Below are 25,104 nucleotides of genomic sequence, written 5' to 3' on the forward strand. Positions count from 1 at the left end.
TTGCGGAAGATTGCCCAGGACCTAAGTGGTGGACTGAGTATGTGACTGGATATAAGTGGAGGATGCAGGCAGTTTCAATGAACTTTGTCCGACAGACCCTACCAAAAGATATTGTAGCATAGCTCAGCATATTTTTGCCTGTAAACAAGTCAGTTTAAGTAATACGCATAAATTATACATGTAAGAATGTAACCGGCTGTTGATCCCATGTAACCCCAAGATAAGCGCGGAGAATATAGTGCGGCAGAGGACTCCTCCCCCCCCCCCCACCCCAGCTCTCATTGGCTGGTCAGCTGTCCCAAATGGCCAGAGTCCCCTGCAGCCCCTCCGTGCATCCTAGAGGCTCCATGCGCAGATTGGAGCGTAATTCTTCCTTCCTTCAGTAAAGCATAGTTTACTATTCTTAGGCCTGAGTGTCCTCCTTTCGCTGGTATCTTCCCCCCAGCCCTTGCGGGCATAGGTACCTAAAGTGGCAGTTAGGCCCCTTAATCCTTTTGTGAATCTAGACCCTAAATATTACCTTTCAAGTTAAAAACACTTTGTATTTTAAGCATAATTTGTTTACTGTCTGACTTGTTATTAACAGCAAAACCACAATGTGGTGCAAAGAAGAAAACACTGTGACACTCACTTGTGTCCTTTACTGTTATCCTTCAGTGACTGTATAATTGCTGTTTAGTTAATACGTTTAAATGCCAGTGAAGAGTATGCTTTTGTGTATAGCATATTGATGATAATATCTGGGGAAGATTTGCTTCCCAATGAGAGACAACCCAAAAGAAACATTGCAGTACAAATTATACAAAAAATAACTATTTTTCTCTCTAAGCAATCAAAAATTGTATACTGTGTGGTTATTTTCATCAACACACTTTGGTACTGTAGAATGAAAATAACAACTTCATTTGATTCATAGCAGATGCTGGCAACATAAACCTACACACCTGTGGAGAGTAGGATGTAGTAATCCCACTGTGATTAAGGAGATGTATTCTTGCAGCTCTGCAATCAGAATGGATTGTTTACCTTTTCTATGAGGTCTATAATTAATCATCCGGGCTTGATCTGTTTGGTACCAAATGGATTTAGCGACCCACATTGTTTAAGTAGCATGTAGCCTCATACAATGCTTATTATGTCTCAGATTAAAAGGCACTACCACAGAGCACACTATGGTATTTATTTTCTTTCATAACCTGCTATCTATTTGGACAGAAAACAGCACTGTTGTGAATAAGAAAAAGAGAACCATGGAAAGTCTATCTGAAAAATAGATGCTCGTAAGTTACCATTCCTGTGCCGAATAAGTAATTTTCTTTTACACAATGCCTTCTATGTGTACTGCATTTCAAAGTCCTTTAAATAATATCAAAATACGTGCAACAAAAAAAAGGAAAGAAGGACAAATTCTGCTGTTTGTTGCAATGATACTGTGACAGAGTTGGCTATAACTGAGTCACTGTGAACTCCATTTTGTATTGTCCTAATCCAAACTTAAAGTTACATCTATCTTGTGCTACATGCTGAATTCATGGCTAACCTTGTCCAAGGCAAGATTATTATGCTGTATTACAGTCAGTTACCCTGCACAGGAAAGATGCCTGACATTTCACTAAAGGACAATCCCTGAGAAACCAGCAAGATGATAATCTAAGAACATAGACTGATTGTCTCTCAACTAATGGCCCATGCCCATGGAACAATGGACTTTCTCTATCAGGCTTCTGTGTAGAAACTCCAGACTCTTACCAGGCCTGAACATATGGCAGAAAGGGACAAAGACTACATTTAAGAAGGGTGTGCTTCTCTGTGGAGGAGGTCTGTCCATCACTACATACAAGATGATGAGACTGGAGAGAGAAGGCAGGAGCAATTCTGCCTACTCTGAAGGCACATGGGGAGAGTATATCTCAGGACTTCTGTTATTTTTCAAAGATCTCTAACTCTTCATCATTTTTTTTAAGAGTAAAATGACTGTGGTTAAGAATTTATGTCCCCCACAGATTTCTTTGCTTCCCTGCAGAAAAATAACTGTCTGATGGGGAAACAAAGGAAAGCCACAAGAGAAGTTGTGTGACTCTCCCCAGCAGTATGTTTCTGGTTCTCAGAATGGTAAATCACTGTGGGGCAGGGGCAGGACTGGAGAAGACCCAACTAGTGGTTCCTACCCTGTGCCAGGCTCAGCTGCTAGTCCTGTCTGGGCTGGGGAGAACAGGGCTTCCTCTTCCCCTGCATGGCATCCAGGGTTGTGTCATACCCACTCTGCAGATTTCTCCCCTGGCTGCAAACTCCTCCTGCACCCATCACTCCTCAGCTGCAGCGGGAGGGATCACTGTACAGGGAGCTGCTCTTCCATGCGCCCAAACCCCGGGCATCCAGATCCTCCCACCGAGCCTCACCCTCCTGCACCTGGAACACCCTGACAAGCCACCAGCACCCAGATCACCACCCTACCAATACCCAATGAGCTACACATGGATCCCCCACCCCACTGAGCCCCATTCCCCCCCCCACCCAGACCCACCCTGCTGAGCCCCAACCACCTTCACCTTGACCCCCTGCAGAATCCCATTACCATTGCACCCAAAACCACCCAACAAGCCCCTGTGCATCCATCTCCCCTTGCACATGGATTCCCCGCTGAGTGGCTCACACCCAGATTGCCCCACAAAGAGCCCTCACCTGGATCCCCCCACACTAAGCCCCTCCATATTTGGATCCTGCATTTCTGAACCTACCTGGCCAAACCTGGTGCACCTGGCACAAAAGGGTAGGACCCTGGGGTGTTTCTGGGGCAGGACCATTCCTTGTGCTGTGTCAGGGTTGGGTGCAGTCTCACCGCTGACTCAGTGTTCCGGTAGGGGAGCTGCACAGTGATTTCCCATCTCTGTGCAGCCAGTGGCCTGTGCTCCCCAGTGCTGTGCTGGAGCCTCCACATTTATTTGACAAATACAATTTGCAGAATTTTAAAATATTGTGCACAGAATTTTTAATTTTTTGGCAAAGAATGCCCTTAGGAGTAATCAGAGTTTGAAGGACTGTGTAGAAGCAGCTGGGGCTTGAGAAATGTGAGGCACTGTTGAGAGAGACTGTGCCCCTATGTTCATAATTTTTACAAAACTATGATAAATTTTGTACAAAGTATACCTTGTGAGGTATCATTTGAAAACTCAATCTGCTGAACATTATTTTCTTGGTAAAATGTGTGGCAACATAAAGTTATAAGATTCTACGGCATAACATTGCTGTGACATACTTTTCTGACTTTGTTTTCCAAAGTTAGAAATGCAGGCCCAAACCAGTTCTTCAGAGACAAGACACACTGACACCATGGCCAGGTATCAGCATGATTTCTTTGGCAGGAAGAAGGGTGTGAGCAAGAACTTTACATATTGGCAGTGGAACAGCTGAGGGTTTTCCATGTAAACAGACTGACTGTCTTCTGAACCCCAGCTGGAAGTAATCCTCAAAGAGGGGAGAAGGGTATAAGAATGAGAAGCAGAAGCTCCCAAATCACCTCTCTCCCCTTATCTCTATTCAGAACATCAACAATGTTTGAAACACAAAGGAAGCATCACTGAACTGGGGAGAAAGTCCTGTCTGAAGCAATCCAGCCAGATTGCTGTAAGTGTATGGTGAGAAAAAAAAGTTTGCTTTTAAGTAAACTTAGCTTGTTAAATTAGGTATTACTCTGCATTTCATCTTTTATTTTCTTTGTAACCAATTCTGATTTTTATGTCTCGTTACTTGCAATTCCTTAAAATCTATCATTCTTTAGCTAGTAAACATGTTTTATTGTTTTATCTAGACCAGTGTGTTCGGATTGAAGTGTTTGGGAACCTCCACTTGAGATAACATATCATTTTCCATTGATGAAATGATGAACTTTCTATAAGCTTATATTGTCCAGAAGGAGAGAGGTGAGCAGCAGAAGACACACATTTCTGGGGACAAGTCTGGGACTGGGAGTTTGCTGGGGTCACTCTGCAGGTAATTCATGAGTGATGAGCCAGAGCATTCATGTAATTTAGCTGGGAGTGACTTTGCATGCTAGAGGCTGTGTGTGAACTGGCCAGAAGTAGTTCTTCTCACCACAAAGCAGAGTAAAAGGCACCCCAGACTGGGGAATTGAGGGGACATAGCTGTTCAGCAGTCTAGATTGCACCCTGGGGAATGTCACAACTGGTTTGAAGGTCTAGGTAGTAGACTTCAGAGTCCCATGTCCCAAGGAAGTGTTTGGTTAAAATGTCTGAGTCTGGGAATGTGCCTTACAGTCCCAGAGCTAGGAACAGTGACTAGACTCAGCCCAGACCCAGCTGGTTTAGAAATTTGTGGTATCAGCTGTTGAGTCCACTTACAAGAAACTCATTATTGTGCCCAAGGGGGGCTGTGCAAGGTGTGCAGATACAACTCCAGACTTCAGTGGGAATACATACATGTAAATGAGGGGAATATTGGATGCACAGAAGTTTTGAAGATATGTAACAAAGCAACGTGGAAAAGTAATATAGCCATTCATCAAAAGGGATTGGAAATAGCTGCCATATGCCCGTATGCTAAACCAACCCTCCTCTGAAACTGAGCATTAATTTTAAAACAAAAAGTCAATCTTCAGCTGTTAACATTGTGAAGGAATCCTAAAAAAAACATGTGGAAGAAGCATGATTGAAGCAAAGATGAATCTACAGAGAGCCTGGAACAACTACTCTGAGAGGTGTGACCTGCCACATTCATCTCGTGAGGTGTTAACTTTGATGCAGTGATGATAATTTAAATGTCAGTGCCATTAAGTATGTCATTCCTCATACAAAGAAGGGAAGGGAATATCACAGATTTACTGTGACATCTCATTTTGTTGCCTCAAATGGGTGGCTTTTGGGAGAGACCGTCACTGATAATTTTTCCTCAAGTGGAAAGGCACCGAGACCAAGGGGACAGCATAACCCAAGGGCACATGCAAGTCCCTCTGAGGGATCACATTTTGATAAGGTGCATGGTCTACTATAAGTAGCATCTAATTTTTGGTGAGTTATGGGGGAAGCTTATTTTGTGGGCAGAGCTTAGAAGAGTAACTCCTTTTTTCTCTTCCAATATTCTCAGCCTGTCTACAACAAAAATAATAGGGTATTATAAGTGAGCTATCCATGAGGAGAAGCTACAAAAATCATAATTAAAATATTGACACTCACTATTTGAAAGCAATTAGAGTGACAGTCCATTTGCTGTTATTTGCCACTTCAAATGATAATTCTCAGTGTTTTACTGATAACTCTGTACAGCACTTGGCTAAGTGCAATGAAAGACTTCAACTAGACTTGAGATGGTATTGTTGAAAATGGACTCCCTAAGGTGGTATTGGTAGCAGAAGAGTAGAGAGATTGCATTTATTTTCTGGAAAATGTTTGTGGCTTAACATATAAAAATCAACTTCTTCAGATTCCTCATGCTAAGGAAAGAAAACTATTCTTTAAGACAGAACTGCAATTTAAAGGATGAGCCCCAATATGACATCTTCATAGATGATAGGAATTATTTTACCCAGATAATAAAACCTGCAGTATTTCTTTCTTTCTTTTTTTTTTTTTTTTTTTTTTGGTGTCTGTTGGGGAACAATGTTGTATTCCTTAGAATTATAGATGGGAAAATACGTTTTGCAACTGGCCCTCCCAAAGACAATGGTATAAGGGATGGAATCCATGACCAAATGGTTGGATGAGTCCTGTGTTTACTGACTTGGGATATTCTCTCTACCATCTCATGGGGATCAGGTAGGAAAGAGGGATCAGCCTGATCTCTTCATTTCCCTTTCCCAAAGGGAGGGGGATTGTTCTCTTTCCCACTGAATAGAATCATAGGGTCATAAAATTGTATGACTGGCAGGAATCTTGACAGGTCATCTAGTCCAGTCCCTATACTCATGGCAGGACTAAGTATTATCCAAGAAAGAGACCTGATTGATTGTCATCTCAGTGCAGTTCAGATGTTGGTTTTGTTCACATAGTCAGATACATCTTACCTAGAATTTGTGGTATAGATCATGCTATTCTCTGTATGCACTGCTTTGAAGGATAGCTGAACTGTTGCTGATGCCTGGGAGCAACAATCAGAGTTAGCAGCACCTGCAGCCATAGGCGCTAGCTCCATGGGCGCTTCGGGGCTGGAGCACCCAAGCGGAAAAATTAGTGGGTGCTCTGCACCCACCGGCAGCCAAGTTCCCCTCACACTCCCACCCCACTTCCTCTTCCCCCCCGAGTGCGCCGCGTCCCCACTCCTCCACCTACTTCCTAGTGTTTCCCACCCGGACACCACCAAACAGCTGTTTGGCAGCGCTTAGCACGCTCCTGGAGGGAGGGGGCATAGTGGGAAAGTGGTGTGCTCAGGGGAGGAGGCGGGGAAGAGGCAGGGTTGGGGTGGGGATCTGGGGCAGGAGTTGGAATATTGGTGGGGGGGCGGAGTTGGGGCAGGGACTTTGGGGAAGAGGTTGGAATGGGGGCGGGGAAGGGGTGGGAAGAGGCGGGGCAGGGGTGGGGGCTCATGGAAGGGGTAAAGTGGAGGGGTTTCAGGAGTAGATGGGGGCAGGGGTTGAGCACCCCAGGAAAAGAGGAGAAGTCGGTGCCTGTGCTTGCACCTTCTGGTGCAGCCAAGGCCTCATTGCACTTCACCCAATACAGAGCACTACTTTAAATACATAAGCCCCAGGCTGCTTCATATTTCTGTTGTGTTCCCTCCACACTGGAGATACCTTTTTAAAAGGAGGAGTCAGAGCTGCCATCATCTGCAGAATACTGTGTTAGTGATGCTGCACTGGAGATGCATGTCTAAGAAGTTGAGAGGAGATGTGCAGCCGGGGCTTCCACTGTGTTGAAATTCTAAATTTAGTGGGAATTTCCTGAGTATGTGCAAAACCCTGTTTTTTTAAATCACTCCTAACTCAATTATTCATATAACTTTTTACTTATGTTTAAATCCAGTCTGGAGATTAGTCTTCAATGAGGACAAGCCACCAAGAAAATGTCAACCTATAAACATCAGCGATGCCTGAATTACTCCGAACAAAAAGTGGTCTTTTTGGCAATTTCTTTGGAGACAATGGAGTAATACCAGGAATGAAGTAAAAACTCTTGGTTTTTTTCATTGTCATATAAGGAAGTCCCCAAATAAATGGATCTTTCTCTTATGTCTTCACTGTACCTACCTGTAGTGAGAGACCTAGCCTTGAACTTTATATCCAAGAAAGAATTTTGCAGAAAGTTAAAGAGCATTTGAAAATAGGTGTTTATAATGGAAGGGTGCACATACCCCAGCTGTAATATTGGTCACCTAAAATGGCATAAAACAGCAAAAGTATAATCTCTTTATTATGATGTAGGACTGTTTCTAGCTCATAATGTACTGCAAAGTTGCTAAGGTACCTGCAGATGCTTGGGAATATTTTCCAAGTACCAATCAATTGTCCAGCAACTGAAATGTCATTTCCAGAATCAATGCTCTCCACAAGAGCACAATGCGTGAGTGGCACTCACCATTTAGGAGTTAGAGCAGAAATGCTTGACAATTTATATATGTGCCTCCAAACAATTCTGAGTCTAGAGATATCCATTTGAGCTCCAAGTCAGATCCATTATTAATGTAAAACCTCCACTAAATAGCATTAGCTTCTCAGCTGTTTTCCTAGAACCATAGAAGTTAGAGATCAGAAAGACCTATTAAGTCAAGTGGTCCATCTCACTGCTGAAGGCTGTTCCCTGTAGTACATTTTCTGGTATTCCACCAGTGTAATTTTTAAGTGTCCAAAGCAAACAAGCTTCCTATATTTCTCTTGGGATAATATCTACTAACAAATATATCTCACGATATGGAAAGCATTTATTGCTGATATTTTGTCTAAATGTGCCTACATTTAAAACAATCACATGGCTCCTACAATGGTAGTGGTGGGAAAATCAACATTTTTGACAATACAGTAGTAAAGTTTTACCATGACACTTCTTTTCAAATATAGGCAATATTTTAAATACCACAGTAAATTTAACACTTTGTGTAGTAAATGTGGATTTGTTAGTGTTGAGCACAGCAGTTATACCTGTTGTACCACCCCAAATGACTTCTATCCCTCCTTGGTAGCTACAACCTCTAGCTACAGTTACATGTCACTTATTTCCAACCTCTTCCCACCCATGCTTGTCTCTTAAACAATCTATACATTTTTAGATGCTTTTGAAATCATATTCTTACCTTTTTTTTAAAGATTATTTCTTCATATACATCAGGTTTTACCTATTCCCTGATAATTATTTAGCTCTGTTGTAAGCTTCATCAAATTCATATTTAGCTTTATATTTCCTTAAAAATCTTAATTGACTGTATAATCTTATTCAGTTGCTCCGCTCCTCCCCTCCCTTTCCAGCCATGTGAACATGGTTATTTTAACAGCAGATCATGACAAGTCGCTTGGAAAACCACTTTGTCTCCATGTCCCTTGCGTGAGTTTCTTACAGAGGAATTGTAGTTTCTGCTGAATTATGGTGTGTTATAGGATTCTTCTGTGTTTTCCCATGATATTATGTATAGTTTCCTGCCTTCAGTTAAAAAAAGTAATAACATGCTAAAGATTTTCTGTTCTACACATTATTCTGCATGGTTCAGATAGTCCTTTCTGAAACAGTTGAACACGTTCTTTATTGGGAGCTCAGCAGAGCAATTCATCTCTCCTGGAGTAAGTGCAGCAACTAAATTTAATACAAGAACTCAGTCAAAATGGAATTAGAGGTGATTCAGAGGTAGATTTTGATAGCTTAGTTAAAGAGGTAATTGAGCTTAAAGGTGAATTGAGGAGAGATGAAAATACAAAAGAAACTTTTCTGTGCTCTGTTCTTCTTGTTTATAACTAAAATTTTTCTATTCAAAAGAAAATCTGTTTTTTCCTGCTACTCTTTCCCAGAGGACCTTAGCAAGATCACTGGAGAACCCCAACAATACTAGCACATGTGGTTGAAATATGACCCCTGATATACCAGTAACATGGAAGCCTTTAATCCTGATCCTGCAAATTCTCATGCCCAATAATGCACATGAGAGTGGTCCCATTGCACTTGCTGTACATGGTTAGTACATTCACTCTGCAAAAGGTCTTTCCCAGGATGCAATAGCCTGTGTAGTGAATGGAATCAAACAACAGATTATTTAGTTGTTGTAGGTGAATAGTACAAACAAACTTTGCATATTTTCTCTAACATAAGAATGAATTCACTTCTGCGTGCTTATGTCACTTTAGTGTTTACTTTATACAAACATTTCTGCAATCAAAATTATAAAAAGGTACCTAATGTCAGAGGAATGAGATTCTGGAACAGCCTTTCCATAGAAGTAGTTGGGGCACAACCTAACCAGTTTTAAGATGGAGTGTGATAAATTTATGAATGGGATTATATGACATGGTTGCTTGCGATTGCTAGGGACTGGACTCCTTGCCCCAGGATTCCCTTCCAGTCCTCTGTTCCTAAATTTCATTGCCATGAATACTCATATAAGAACAGCCATACTGGGTCAGACAAAAGGTCCATCTAGTCCAGTATCCTGTCTTCTGACAGTGGCCAATGCCAGGTGCTTCAGAGGAAATGAACAGAACAGGTAATCATCAAATGATCCATCCCTGTTGCCCACTCCCAGCTTCTGAGAAAGTTTTAATCTTGCATGAATATAATATACAGTGTGGGGTACACCAGGAAGACCAGGGGTCCCAAAATCCCTTAGCAAAGTTTGAGAAGGAACAGTTAAACAAGGGAAGGACTTGGCTGCATCTTTCACAACTAGGAACAGGCATGAACACCCAATTACCTTGTCTGAATGTGATGAGAGAAAATTAACTTTACTCTGCAACCAGCCAATAAATCTTAGGGTAGCTTAATTCTTCTAACAATAATGCCTTGGGAAAAGCTTATGGGGGCTAGAAGGGAAAAGGTTTACAAGTTTCTAATGTCCTCTACTCTTGCTTATCTGATATTTCTCCCTAGCTTGTTTCTGCTCCCTGGGAGAATCAAGACCCCAGTGACTGCTTCAAGCCATCTTTTTCCTGATCAGAAAAATTAAATTTATATAATCATGGAACAGAAATTATAGAGAATGCGAGACCCATCACAATTAAACCAAAGCAGCTTACATTTCAAATGTCAGGTATCCACATTTGACGTTTAAGTGTTCACAAACTATAGATTAAAACAAAACAGAAACCTTGACAAAACTATAGTGTAAAGTCAAAATGACAAATTAAAAGAAATCACAATCTGTTCACAGACATTCTGAAAAAACAAACAAACAAACAAAAAGGCTAAATTCATCATGTTATACTGTGAATTCTTTGCTCCTCTCTTTTATTTAGATTTTGGATGTGGGTGCTTGACAAGACCCCAGGAGCTCTTGGAGCCCCAGTGTCACATAATTTAAGGTTTGCAATGCTTATTTTGGCACAGAGTGTTGATTCAATAAGACAATCAAAAATTATGGCATGCGCCTAAAGGAAGGTCAGTTTTACTCTAATTCTACTGTAGCTCACTGTCATCCAGAAACCGATGAAGCTGGAGGCGTTCAGCAGCTAATAGAATAGAGAAGAGGCAATTTTAGTATCTTGTGGGTCACTTCTTTTATAGTGATCTTCATTTGAACTCATAGATTTTTCAGGTTCAAAATAAATAGCTCTTTATTGCAGACTGAACAGTCATGCAGAAATATCAGCTGCTGTGGCTTAGTTTTTCTCATCCATTTCAGGTCTATAAATTACAAGAAAATAGAATTTTTGTACAATTAAAAATGTTGGCAGGCAAGCATTTTGTTCCCAGCTTTCTAACTGAGCTTTCTTTTAGAACGAACACTCTCCCAATTTGCAATCATTTAGGCCCCTACCCGACAAACAGTTATGAATGTAACTAACTTTGCTCACAAGAGCAGAGCCATTGAACCCAGCAGACCTACTCATGTGCATAAGCATTTACAGGATCAGTGTTATGTCCTTTCCTGGATACTTCTGACATAACCCTGGACTAATGAAAAAAGTCCTGCTCAAATTTGTATACCTGGAAGTACTTCAGCTTTGTTGTTTTTAAAGGGCTATTTTCACTTTTTTATTAATCATATATAGAGAGAATTCCGTACAATGTGCAAAACCAGCTTAGCTGATCACAATTTTACAGACATTAAAAATGAATCAAAGGAGGTGCAAACTATGGTCTGTTTTATATTAGAAATCAAGAGCTGGATTATCCAGGGAAACAAATCAATCCAATTAAAAAAAACCCCCAAAGTCCATCCTTCCTCAGCCCAGAGTTCCTAATAAGCTGATCTATGGCACACCTGTAGAAGTACAACCTGCTATTGCATTCCACATTTGTAGCTGCAGGCAGGTGTCGTCAGTGAAAGGGGAAATCAACCAGCTGGAAGCTCTTCTTTAATCAAAGTTATTCCTCCTCCCTACCCTCTTCTGTAGCTGCTTCCAGACTTCTCTTAACTTGACCCCTGTCAGTCTGTCCTGGGAGATGAGAAGTGAAGGCAGAAGAGAGTAAGACAAGGTTCGTAGGCAGATTAGCTCAGAGAGAAAACAGGATAACAGGGTATATCAGGACAGAACAACAGGCAATGCTTCTATCTTTCTCTCTTAGGGTTTTCTGTTGCACCCATCTCTGTGGTCTAGGAGAACTTATCCTACAAGCTGAAAGGAAGGTAGAAAGAGGGGGTCTTGCGGTTAGATAGATTGTGGAATCTGTTTTCCATGAACCTTACAAAATGACCTGACACAAACCCAAACCTGTTCTGAAGCCAAAATTCCTAGCAAAATTAAGCCTTTGTCTGACTCTTGAAAAGGACCTCCTTGAAAGATACCTGGAATTCAAATACTCTCTACAACTTACTTTTACGTGAAAACCCTCTGGCACAATGGTTATGCGATACTGGTATTTCTTTTGTTATTTTGGAATTACAGTACAATTAGTGCTTGAGAATCAAAGGAGATTTTCTTCTGATACGCCACCCTTTTTTATCACATATTAATGTGCTGAATTTCTCATCTGTCATTTTTACTCAATAGCTACAGTCAAAAGAGAATTGTGGATTAAAAATGTCCTCTTGTTTAATCACTCCAAATATTTCTGTTGCCTTTTGATCTAGAATATCTATATCTAGATGGATGGATGGTGTTGGTTAACAGGGTGTATGCAATCTGTTCTAAAATGAAGCAGGAAAGGCAATACTTTATATCTTTCACAGCACGGGAGTGCTGCAGAACGTATTTTCATTATCACGTATTAGGAAGATAGCAACCAAGATCAAAAGACAACATGACACTACATGCAACATCATTTATGAATTCTTGGCAATTTATCAATATTATAAAGTGAATATAGGCAAAAGCATTAAGAATCACATCAACATATATTTGAAAATGACTGCAATCATGGTGGGAGTGAGGCTGGCTTTCTCTTTTAATACAAAATCCTGGTGAATCAAAGGTTATATCTGAGGGACTCCAAAAGTCAGGCATTTGACAAGGGGGATTCTCTGTTCCTATGCTGGTGACTACAAATGTATACAATGCCATTATAATCCATACTGCTTTTCTTGCTGCTTGTAGAGTTGAAATATAATCACACAAGCCTTTGATCATGTTCAATTGTGCTGACTATTAGGGTACCCTAGCTAAGAAATCCCAACCTTCAAAGCTTTATTTAAACTAAAGAGCCAAAAAAAAAAGTTAGCCCTGGAGTTACACTGGGTACTCAGACACTTCCTGTTTAGCTTTCAAATCTCAACTCTTCCATCTTTAAATAAAAAATGAGGAAAAAATGGAAGTCAGCATCCAGAGGGAACAAGCTTAGTGGAAAGGAAACATATTGATTTTACCATGTCCTTATGGGTGAGGCAGGTTATAATCAGAAGTGTTGAATTACTTTTGATATCAGACCTTCTAAGCATGGGGTTACCTGCTGAAGCTGAGTGGTTGGCCAGGGTGTATTTGTGTGTGTGTGTTAAAAGCTTGTGCACAAAACCAAAACCTGTTGGTTTCTGATACTTGTCTTTTACATTTTACTATGTTCACTGGGTAGAAAATGCTATAGTTAAAGTTATATTCAGACTTCAGTTACAAACTCCTGGTTTTTACATGCTCATAATTTTCAAAAATACTCTTTTGTTACTGAACATGTCCCTGTTTGATCTTGGACAAAAGGATCTTTTTTTCTTTCAGAAATCTGGAGCAAAATCTATTCTCCAAACTTTAAGTAATGCAACAATAACGCAATTATATTTTTCTGCTCTAAAATGAATGTCACATTTTTAATTTTTTTACAAACACAACTAAAAGAATGGATGAGTGTTATAAGCTTAAATGTTCTGGGGCTGCTAAGAACTAGTCTCCAAGGGGCATATCCTCAACTGGTATAAATTGTCATAGCTCTATTGAAGCTATGACAATTTACACCAGCTGAGGACCTGCCTGTAGGTGAATGGGAAAGAAAAAAAACACAAGTTGTCGTCCTAAATTGTTTTTGAAAATCTTCTTGTAGATGTGCAGAATGAAATGTCTGGGATTATGGAGTAAGATAATACAGGTCTCCGTCCTTCAAAGTGTAACACACATGCTTAATTTTTTGCATCTGAGTAATCCCTTGAAGTCAATGGAACTACTCCTCTAAGTAAAGTTAGATGTGTGTAGGTCTCTGAAGGATCAGGGCTGGAGTATTACTGGTAGTTACTAGGTGTGGTTTTGAACTGATTTTCTGCAGACTTAAAATTTGTTAAGCCTTTGACAATGACATTGTAGAAGTACAGAGTGAAATTAACAAAGATTAAAGTTGTAATAAACATTTTTTCTCTTACAGTAATATGGAAAATTAAGTACAATTCTAATTGTTGTTGAATTTTACAAAAACACATCTATACAGTCAAAACACAGGAAATGAAAAAAATAAAAGTTTTTGATAGCAACCTTAACTTGTCCAGAGTTCATGTAGGGGTGAACACATTTCAGAAATTAATTATTATACCATAATATATATTGGGCCCAATGCTATCATAGAATCATAGAATATCAGAGTTGGAAGAGACCTCTGCAGGTTATCTAGTTCAACCCCCCCTGCCCAGAGCAGGACCAATTCCCAACTAAATCATCCCATCCAGGGCTTTGTCAAGCCTGACCTTAAAAACTTCTAAGGAAGGGGATTCCACCACCTCCCTAAGTAACACATTCCAGTGTTTCACCACCCTCCTAGTGAAAAAGATTTTCCTAATATCCAACCTAAACTTCCCCCACTGCAACGTGAGACCATTACTCCTTGTTCTGTCATCTGCTATTACTGAGAACCGTCTAAAGCCATCCTCTTTGGATCCACCTTCAGGTAGTTGAAAGCAGCTATCAACCCCCCCTCATTCTTCTCTTCCATAGACTAAACAATCCCAGTTCCCTCAGCCTCTCCTCATAAGTCATGTGTTCCAGTCCCCTAATCATTTTTGTTGCCCTTTGCTGGACTCTCTCCAATTTCTCCACATCCTTCTTGTAGTGTGGGGCCCAAAACTGGACACAGTACTCCAGATGAAGCCTCACCAATGTCGAGTAGAGGGGAATGATCACGTCCCTCGATCTGCTGGCAATGCCCCTACTTATGCATCCCAAAAGGCCATTGGCCTTCTTGGCAACAAGGGCACACTGTTGACTCATATCCAGCTTCTCATCCACTGTCACCCCTAGGTCCTTCTCTGCAGAACTGTTGCCTAGCCTGTAGCAGTGCATTGGATTCTTCCGTCCTAAGTGCAGGACTCTGCACTTGTTCTTGTTGAACCTCATCAGATTTCTTTTGGCCCAATCCTCCAATTTGTCTAGGTCCCTCTGTATCCTATCCCTACCCTCCAGCGTATCTACCACTCCTCCCAGTTTAGTGTCATCTGCAAACTTGCTGAGGGTGCAATCCACACCATCCTCCAGATCATTAATGAAGATATTGAACAAAACCGGCCCTAGGACTGACCCTTGGGACACTCCACTTGATAGCGCTGCCAACTAGACATGGAGCCATTGATCACTACCCGTTGAGCCCGACAATCTAGCCAACTTTCTACCCATCTTGCAGTGCATCCATCCAGCCCACACTTCTTTAACTTGCTGACAAGAATACTGTGGAAGACAGTGTCAAAAGCTTTGCTGAAGTCAAGGAATAACACATCCACTGCTTTCCCCTCATCGACAGAGCCAGTTATCTCATCATAGAACGCAATTAGATTGGTCAGGCATGACTTGCCCTTGGTGAACCCATGCTGACTGTTCCTGATCACTTTCCTCTCGTCTAAGTGCTTCAGAATTGATGCCTTGAGGACATGCTCCGTGATTTTTCCGGGGACTGAGGTGAGGCTGACTGGCCTGTAGTTCCCAGGATCCTCCTTGTTTCCTTTTTTAAAGGTTGGCACTACATTAGCCTTTTTCCAGTCTTCCGGGACTTGCCCCGATCGCCATGAGTTTTCAAAGATAATGGCCAATGGCTCTGCAATCACATCCGCCAATTCCTTTAGCACTCTCGGATGCAACGCATCCGGCCCCATGGACTTGTGCATGTCCAGCTTTTCTGAATAGTCCCGAACCACTTCTTTCTTCACAGAGGGCTGGCCACCTCCTCCCCATGCTGTGCTGCCCAGTGCAGTAGTCTGGAAGCTGACCTTGTTTGTGAAGACAGAGACAAAAAAAGCATTGAGTACATTAGCTTTTTCCACATCCTCTGTCACTAGGTTGCCTCCCTCATTTGGTAAGGGGCCCACACTTTCCTTGGCATATCCTGAGATATGCATACAGAAGTCCAGCTGACTTCAGAGGGAATTGCATGGATTTGTGCATGAGTCCAGAACTGGCTCTTCTGAATGTGCCATTCGGGAAAGTTACTGCTGAGTTACCATGAAAGCCTTAATTTTTGTATTTCTAACTTTTCATTTTTTAATGCCCTGAGTCCTTCAAAAACTCTCACATATGAAATCTTATGCATGTGAGATGTGCTATTGGGCTCAGTGGGACTATTAATGTGCATAAAGTTTAGGGTTGCCAACCCTCCAGGATAGTCCTACAGTCTCTAGGAATTAAAGATTAATCTTTAATTGAAGATAGTGTCATGTAATGAAACCGCCAGGAATCCATCCAACCAGTTGGTAACCCTAATAAAGTTACTCTTGTGCATCAGGGTGCAAGACTGGGGCCTGAAATGAAAGCTTGAAGATTACATTAATGGAATAAAGAAAAGGAGTACTTGTGGCACCTTAGAGACTAACCAATTTATTTGAGCATAAGCTTTCGTGAGCTACAGCTCACTTCATCGGATGCATACTGTGGAAAGTACAGAAGATCTTTTTATATACACAAACCATGAAAAAATGGGTGTTTACCACTACAAAAGGTTTTCTCTCCCCCCACCCCACTCTCTTGCTGGTAATAGCTTATCTAAAGTAATCACTCTCCTTACAATGTGTATGAAAGTTGCGATATTACAACAGAAAAACTTCAAAACCAGACTCCAGAGAGAGACTGTTGAATTGGAATTCATTTGCAAATTGGATACAATTAACTTAGGCTTGAATAGAGACTGGGAGTGGCTAAGTCATTATGCAAGGTAACCTATTTCCCCTTGTTTTTTCCTTCCCTTCCCCCCCCCCTCAGACGTTCTTGTTAAACCCTGGATTTGTGCTGGAAATGGCCCACCTTAATTATTATACACATTATAAGGAGAGTGATCACTTTAGATAAGCTATTACCAACAGGAGAGTGGGTTTGTGGGGGTGGGGAGGTGGGGAGAAAACCTGGATTTGTGCTGGAAATGTCCCAACTTGATTATCATACACATTGTAAGGAGAGTGATCACTTTAGATAAGCTATTACCAGCAGGAGAGTGGGGTGGGGGGAGAGAAAACCTTTTGTAGTGGTAAACATCCATTTTTTCATGGTTTATGTGTATAAAAAGATCTTCTGTACTTTCCACAGTATGCATCCGATGAAGTGAGTTGTAGCTCACGAAAGCTTATGCTCAAATAAATTGGTTAGTCTCTAAGGTGCCACAAGTACTCCTTTTCTTTTTGCGAATACAGACTAACACGGCTGTTACTCTGAAACCTGTCATTAATGGAATAGGAGTTTGTTTATTTGGGGACAATACACCCTAGATTGTCAATTATTAAGGGACGATTTATACTCATTACTATATTTATTTTCCACAAGCTATTCCTAGTATAACTTTTCATGAGTGATGTATCTGAGTATTGGATACTGATATTTAAACTGCATTGTTAAATTTATTAACCCTAATTTGGAATATTGCAGATTATGTACGATATGCATTTTATGACTTTTTAAACAAAATTTGCTACTTTGGGATAATGTAAGCATTATACCCAGATGAAGAGAAACATTTTCATTAATCCATGTTTTAGATAACTTTAACATAAGTTTTAATATTATTTTTTTTTAAGTCTGTTAAACAGGCCAGATTCTCAGATGGTGCAAATCAATATAGCTCTATTGAAATCAGTCGAGCTCAGCTACCAACTGAAGTCCTGATGACCTGGAATAAGAAACATAAATCTAACCCTCCCCTCTAAAAATGTCAGAGTCAAGAGGCTGGATTTAATACATTAAATCCAGAAGCAACCTTTATGTTTAGTCTAACCTCCTGCATAACACAGGCCATGGAATTTGAATCCCTTAGTTAGAACTCACTTCACCCTACCCCTAGTATTTCCAGATCAATTCCTAAAACTAAAGGAGCCTACTTCTGAAATCTATTTTGGAAGCTGCTCACAAAATTATCTGTTATTATGATACTTCTAACATTTTGGATCTTGGCAATTGCTGCCTTGTCATAAAAAAAACCCCCACAAATAAATTTTCTAAAAGATAAACAGCTTGATCTGTGTTTAAAAAACAAAGCAAAACAGATAAAAAACTTACTAGACAAAGTTGATCTTTTTAGAGGATAGAATTACAAATGAGTGAATAAAGTGAAACATTAGATGCAATATATTTTAATTTTTGGTGAAATATTAAAACCTCTCATAAAATCCCACTCTCAGATTAAGTGGCACAAGGTTTGGATATGACTACTGGCCCGTGGACTGAAAACTGGCTGAAGGACCACAAGCAGTACATTCTTGAATGTAGGAGTGGAGTTTAGCAGGGCACCTTGTGTTAGGCTTGAACTCATTTAATATCTTTATCAGTAGTTTAGAGGAGGAAGTAAACTTCAGGCTAATGAAATTTATAGATGATACTATATGGAGAGGTGTTTTGACTATTGGATTCAGTGTAGCTATGTGGATTTACACCTGCTGAGAATTGGCCCTATGAGTTTACTATGCAAGATAATTTTATTTGTTTACTTTTTTTGTTCATCTGGAGTACTAATTGCAGTTGTGGGCATCATGTTATCAGAAAGAGAAATCAGAGAAAAGCAACAATAAGTAATCAGAAGTAAAATAAATTTATTTATAATGAAAGATTAATGTATTTAGTTTCCCTAAGGGGAAATGATTAATAATCAACAAACATTTGAAGTAGAATCAAAATTCTGAATCCAAAAATCTTTGGGAATGCTGCAATTTACAGCAGATTTTCTGATTGGAACTTTGTTGTCTTAACCTGTTTCTAATTTGAAGTAGGGATGAAGAAGGATGGAAAGGAATTATTTGAGAGATTTTTTGCGGGGTGGAGGGTTTGCAGACAACCTTTAAAAAATTATAAACATGGGAATATGCAGCTTCAAAAAAGAAAGTAGTAATAAGAGGTGAATTAGAGGGAAAGTACAAATTGAATTATATGGATTCAAAAATTTAATCTTTTTTCGTTACAGTTGTGAGTACAAACAAATTGCATAGAAACGTAGCAGGTATAAATCTTATTTTTAATTTACATAAGCAAACACTTTAGAAGATTGTCTAGACCAGATGTGTGAAGCGTAGTCTTTCCTAAGATTAAATAAAATGCAAATATAGGCCACTTTCATCACATTCTGTAAACATTAAAATTAAGATAGCAGTACGGGGAAAAAATAGGATATTTATTTTGTTGAACTCACTCATTTCAAGCCTTGCCTGAGTTGAGTGGTATCACCCAGTCATGTGTCCTTCTTAAAGAGCTTTTAAATATAAAGAAGTACAGTAACACACACGTTTAAGTGAAGTACATTATCTTGAGGATTCAATCACCAGCTGATTTAATGTTGCCTATTTAATCATATTATAAGCTTCTTCAAGAAGATGCTGTATGTAATTGCCTTCTTAGCAGAAAAGGATGAAAAGCATACCTTGCAATTTTAGTTGTGTTAAACAGGATATTACAGTTCTACAAGCTCCAAAAAGTCTGTCAGCATTTCCATTTTCAACTCTTATTTTCAGGAGATAAAAACCTGGCCATAAAAATATACTTTTGGCTAAAAATAGCCGTGGAAAGTCTCACGAGATGAGCAACTCCCTGCTCCTTTATTTTAATATATATTGTGTGTGATCCTCATAAATTTCCTCCCTCACAAATCCCATTTTTTCCACTTCAAGTACGGCTGATCTATGTCCTTACTGAGGCTTAGATAAAAAAATGGCCATAGTTCTGAGGGAGGAAATCTATGAAGATCTATCCTTTCACACAGTCCCTCCTCTGTTGTTTCACTGGACAAGTCTCTAGAGTTTTTCAGCCCCCATCAAATAGGCCAAGGTCTGCCCTCCTAATCCTTATGGCCCTCAGAGAACTGCCGGAGGCTTGGTCCATCCATATAGAGGCCCTTTGCCTCGATACAGCCCTTCCCTGGCTCCCTGTTAACATGGCTATAATGAACCCCACAAGGGTGTGATGTGGAAAATATAATAGGTCAAAACAATTTTGGCTAAACTTTTTTCATTGAAACCAAAATGCTTCGTGGAGCTGTATCGGTTTTGATTACATTTTCATCGAGCAGCAGAGGGACTCTAGCTATAGCCTACCTGGTTGGGGAACTGGCTTGGGATGTGTAAGGCTCAAGCTTCTGCTCTGTATGATTCAGAGTGCTCTAGGATGAAAAACCATACTCTAACCTGAGGCAAACCACTTTACCCTGGTTAATGTGACTTCTGGCTCACTGTGAAAAGCTAGTTCCCAAATATCTATAATCCCAGGAGGGCCTGTCTTGATTTATAAATTCCCTGACAGAGCAAAGGAATCATCCTGAAATCCCCATCCACAAAGCCTTGCCCTTATTCATGTTGATAACTATTCTACTTAAAGCTGAATTATTGTGTCCAAAATACATTCCAATCTTCTGTATTTCCCAACAGCATGGTGACAATCACCTGCATGAGCAAAAATGTTGTTAGACAGTGAAATTTAAACCCTGAAGTCCTCTGTTTTCATACATTACTCACACTAAAGGGCCCAGAAAAAAATACAGCAGTGGACTCAAGAGAATGTACCTGTATACAGTCTCCCCTCCACCAATTTACTAAAGGGATGCATAGAGCATGAACAGACAAGATCTGTCACCAGTTAATAAACTGCAGAGGAATACAAAGTTCAGATAGAACTAACCATAAATAGGTTAACTCTATCAAAAGCTTTGGCCTGATTCAAGGCAAAAACATAAACCTCCCATCCTCCCTATCACCCAGTTTTATAATTCCTGCAAACTACACAAAGTGTCTGCCACTATATGACCTTTAACGAGATTAGACTTATTGGGATGTAATAATTACCCTGCTATTTTCCTGGTCTCTTGTCTTAAATGGAAGCCAACATTTTGTAAACTGTGTTCAAAAGGGTAATAAACTCCCAGTTCTGGATATCGGTCAAATCCCCCATTTTGGAAAAAAAAATACCAAAGAAGAAAAAGCCCCCAAAACAAAGGCCCTTCATAAAAGGAAGATCCTAATGTGCTTTATTGTTTGTTTGTGTTACCAAGCCATCACTGAAAGACAAGAAAAAGGGGATCTATGAACCTTTGACAAAATTTGGCTTTTAATTTGTCAGTTCCAGGGAAAGTCACCTTTTTCATTGATATGTTAGCTGCATGAACCTCCATCTCCTGTACTGGTCTCACAAGCAAGTTCCCTCCCTCCTCTGCCAAAGTTGGAAAACTTGCAGTACTTATCAAAAACTGCTGCTCCTGGAAAGGAGGAATGGTTTGTTCCTGAGAGAGCTCACTGTAGTATTCCTGAACTATCCTCAACATGCCATCAAGGTCCCTGCAGTACTAGGAACCCATATCCTCACCATATCCTGCTATAGTCTCTTTTCTTTATATCCTGCATAGATATTAGAGGAGGTTGACCCACCTTTTATATAACTGAAAACTGGCTGAAGGACCATAAGCAGTACATTCTTGAATGTAGGAGTGGAGTTTAGCAGGGCACCTTGTGTTAGGCTTGAACTCATTTAATATCTTTATAATATTAATAATAAAAAGTCCTTTGAAAATTTACCTGATTTCAACTTCCTCATTTGATACTGAACTATCTCCTTAACCATTTCCTTTATTTTCTTCTACGACCCTCATGTCCACATATTCCCCAGCTTGCAGTTGATTATTAAGATCTCTCAAATGACTCTGTAATGCTAAATAATGCTTGTGTAACCCTTCTGCCAGGCCAAGTTGATAGCAGCAAGGGCCGGGTTCAGTACACAGGGGTTCCCTCTCATCAAAGTAAATACAAAACTGGCTCGAGCCCCCACCCAGTGACCTGGGAAAATCTTACACACCCCCTGGGCGCCTCAATGAGGCAATACTTCCCCTCTCGCAAGCACAGAGTCTCGGTGTAGTAGAGAATCTTTAATAACATGAGGTAAACGACATCAGCGTTAAATTGGGGAAACACCACAACTAGTGTTCATTAACCAAACCATGAGCAAAGACCCACCCCAGAAAATTGGGCCACATCCTTTCCCTCAGGTTCTTGAGTCCCAGAACCCAAACGTCTCTTGAGTCCAGCAACCCTCAAATCACCCAAAATCCAAAAAGTCCAGCCCCAGAGTTCAAAAGTTCATCTGCAGAGTGTTACTCCCCAGTCTGGCTAAGATATGCCTGTGTGTGGGGGAAAGAGGTAAGGGGTACCTTACGTGTCCTGAAGCTGACTGCCCCACAGGGCTCTGCTCTGCTACGCTGTCTCACGAACAGCTCCGCTCTGCACAGCTCGCCGTCTCACGAACAGCTCCGCTCAGCTCAGCTCAGCGTCTCACGAACAGCTCCGCTCAGCTCAGCTCAGCTCGCCGTCTCACGAACAGCTCCGCTCAGCTCTGCACAGCTCGCCGTCTCATGAACAGCTCCGCTCCGCTCAGCTCTGCACAGCTCGCCGTCTCACGAACAGCTCCGCTCCGCTCAGCTCCGCTCGCCGTCTCACGAACGGCTCCGCTCGCCGTCTCACGAACGGCTCTGCTCAGCTCACCGTCTCACGAACACGCCGCTGTCTCACGAACAGCACCACTGCACTCTAGATCTTCTGGCTCCCCACTACTTGACACAGTGCTCTTAGTGATTTCAGCTCTCAGTGATTTCAGCTCATAGTAGTGGGGGCCTTAGTGCTGGTGCACCATAAGGCCAAAGTGAATGCAGCACAGTGCCTGCAGCAAGACTCTTAATAGACCCAAAATTAGCTCTGACATTCCACAGTGGAGAGAGACAGAGGTGCAATTGGTGCTTCAGGCCCTCACAAAGGGGCCCACACCACCAGGTACTAATACCTGTCTCAAGTCTCTCTCAATTCACAGAGTTTTGGAACCCATGTCCCTTGCCTAGCGAGTGCTACTCAGTTGATGGTGAGTCCCTCCATCATAACAAAAGGCCAAGTACAGTTCCAAGCACAGTTCCCATAATCAGGGTAATAACAATTTACTCTTCCTGCCCCAATAACAAAGACACTGGGGATCCCACAACAGCCAAAGTGACCATTTGGGCAGTTATGGCCTCATTCTAGGCGGGGTGGGTGTGCCTATGCAAATTGAGATCAGCCCCTGAAGTTCTTTTCCACTACTTGCCACCCCTCACCACCAGATGTCAGGGTGGAGCCCATCCTGACTCTGCTTACACTTGTAATCAGCTGAATACAGACACCCTGTAAAGGGACATAGGGAGGCCACCAGGCTCCCCTTAGTGAATTCCTACCATTCTCTCTGGGATGCAGAAACCCCCTGAACTATTCCTTGGTCCCTAAAGATGCCCTCAGCCTTTCTAACTGCAACTGTGTTATCAAGTAAACAACTATTTAGTTTCCAATAACTCCATCCAAAGTCACTGTCCCATACTCCCCAAGTTCAGCTCAAACCAAACAGTGGCCAGAGAAGCCTACAGGCTGAATTACATATCCTCCAATCATTGAAATAGCTTTCACAGATACCCGGTCCAATAAGCTACCTGATTCCCCACTAAAAAAATGTAAAAGCCCTTCCTGCTCACCCCAAAGACAACACATACTGCTTTCAAGTAAATTTTATCAGCTTTTGACCCTTTAGGTTGTTTTACTCTCAGTCACTACAGCTAAGTAATAACATTTCCCCATTACAAACGAACCAAACCAAACCAAACCACAGTTACCAAGGCATCAATAAGAAAGGAGCAACTTCAGGAGAGCATGGCAGGAAACAAACACCTCAAGTCTGTCCTTGTTGTCCTCAGATGATAACTTACAAGTGGCTTCTGTGCTCCATCAGTACTAGGGCTTGATTTTTGTATTGCTGGAACCTCAGTGTCAAGTAAAACAAAGGAACACACTTCAGATTCTAAAAATAAATAAATTTTAAAAAAATGCTCTTTTGGGCTATGTTTCCCTCCAATCAATTCATATGTTTAACCTCCTGAGTGGAGTCCTTCAGTTGAATGGAGCCCCTGAAACAGAAGCTATAACAGTACTACCCCTCTTTACACTTACAGAGAAAGGGGAGACCCTAGATGTGGCAGCTAAACTGCCTTTTGATGCTATGTTTCTGAGACAACCTGGCTGTGGCGAAGCTCCACTGTATTCCTTCATCTCCTTGGGACCCCATGAAGAGTGTGGCATGGAGAACAAGCCCTGTGAACTGTTTCCCAGAGTGAGGGAACCTCGTTCTATCACATCTGTACAATGGGTTCCCTCTGGCAGCTGCATGCCAACAGCAAAGAACTTCAAAACAAACTCATTTTTCTTTCAGGTAACATGCACTCCTGTTGTCTGGAAGTCACTTCAAATACTTCCCAATCCTCAAACAGTTTCCAGGCCAGCTACCCCACTCAAGGTACCTTTGGCCTTCTGGGTTCAAACCTGCAGGCACCAGAGGAACAAGGCTCATAACAGCAGTCAATAAACCATCTGATAGCATCACAGGACCTAGTAGTCTGTGCAAAGTAACTTGTGCATCAGATTCCAAAGAAAATGGTCAATAATTGTTCCACTATTACATCCAGAGATTTTGCTGGAGGACTAGAGCCTCCTCCAGCCCAGTCACCTGGAGCCATCTTGGCAGGAAAAGGAAGTAAGAGTACTATTTTTTTGTCTCTATAAAGTTTTAGTTTTGTTCTGATCTGGAACAAAAACAAATTTTGGAATCTCTAAATATTTTGTGAAACAGAATTGTTGCTTTCCAGGCAGCCTTAATAACAATGTCTGAGGCTGTATTATCTTTTCTCCTGAAGCTTCATGGGACCAGATGCATGAGCAAAGTGTGTCCACTCCAGCTCTCCTGCCCACTCTTCTTCAGTTTGCCCAGTTTTCACCTCTCCTTCTGTGTGAAGGTTCTATGAGGACCCAAAGAAAATGGAACCATGCCATCTGACCTCCCCACCCTTTCCATGTGGAAAACCATGCATGGAGGGCCTCTGATGTTTGTGGATCTGCAGGGGAAAATCCAGGATTGAGTCTTCATTCCTTCATGCCATCCCTACTGAGGGCAATTCTCATTTTCTTCATTTTGGCCACAGAAAATTTACCCAGCAGCTAGAGAATGGGGTACATCCCCACCAACACAAAATTAGAGAAAAATTAGCATAGTTGTTCATGATGGGTCATTTTGAACCTTCCTACAGAAATTATAAGTGGAGGGGCAGAGAAGGACCAGAGAACTCTTTGGTGTTCACCTCATTGAGTTTCTCAGGCACTTTGGGGTAGGAA

The 25,104-nt window shown here is 41.2% G+C and overlaps 1 long non-coding RNA gene across 1 annotated transcript; it reads right to left on the reverse strand.

Annotated features, from left to right (window-relative positions):
* Nucleotides 1-4,038: 4,038 nt before the first annotated feature.
* LOC122462029 lies at nucleotides 4,039-18,263 on the reverse strand. The gene is made up of 3 exons (XR_006284353.1): nucleotides 18,251-18,263; nucleotides 7,908-7,917; nucleotides 4,039-4,154 (listed from the first exon to the last, which is right to left on the reverse strand). It is a non-coding gene; the product is annotated as an uncharacterized LOC122462029 (long non-coding RNA).
* Between the last annotated feature and the right edge of the window lie 6,841 nt (nucleotides 18,264-25,104).

The sequence above is a fragment of the Chelonia mydas genome, chromosome 1 (genome assembly GCF_015237465.2).
Source record: "Chelonia mydas isolate rCheMyd1 chromosome 1, rCheMyd1.pri.v2, whole genome shotgun sequence".
NCBI classification, from domain to species: Eukaryota; Metazoa; Chordata; order Testudines; family Cheloniidae; genus Chelonia; species Chelonia mydas.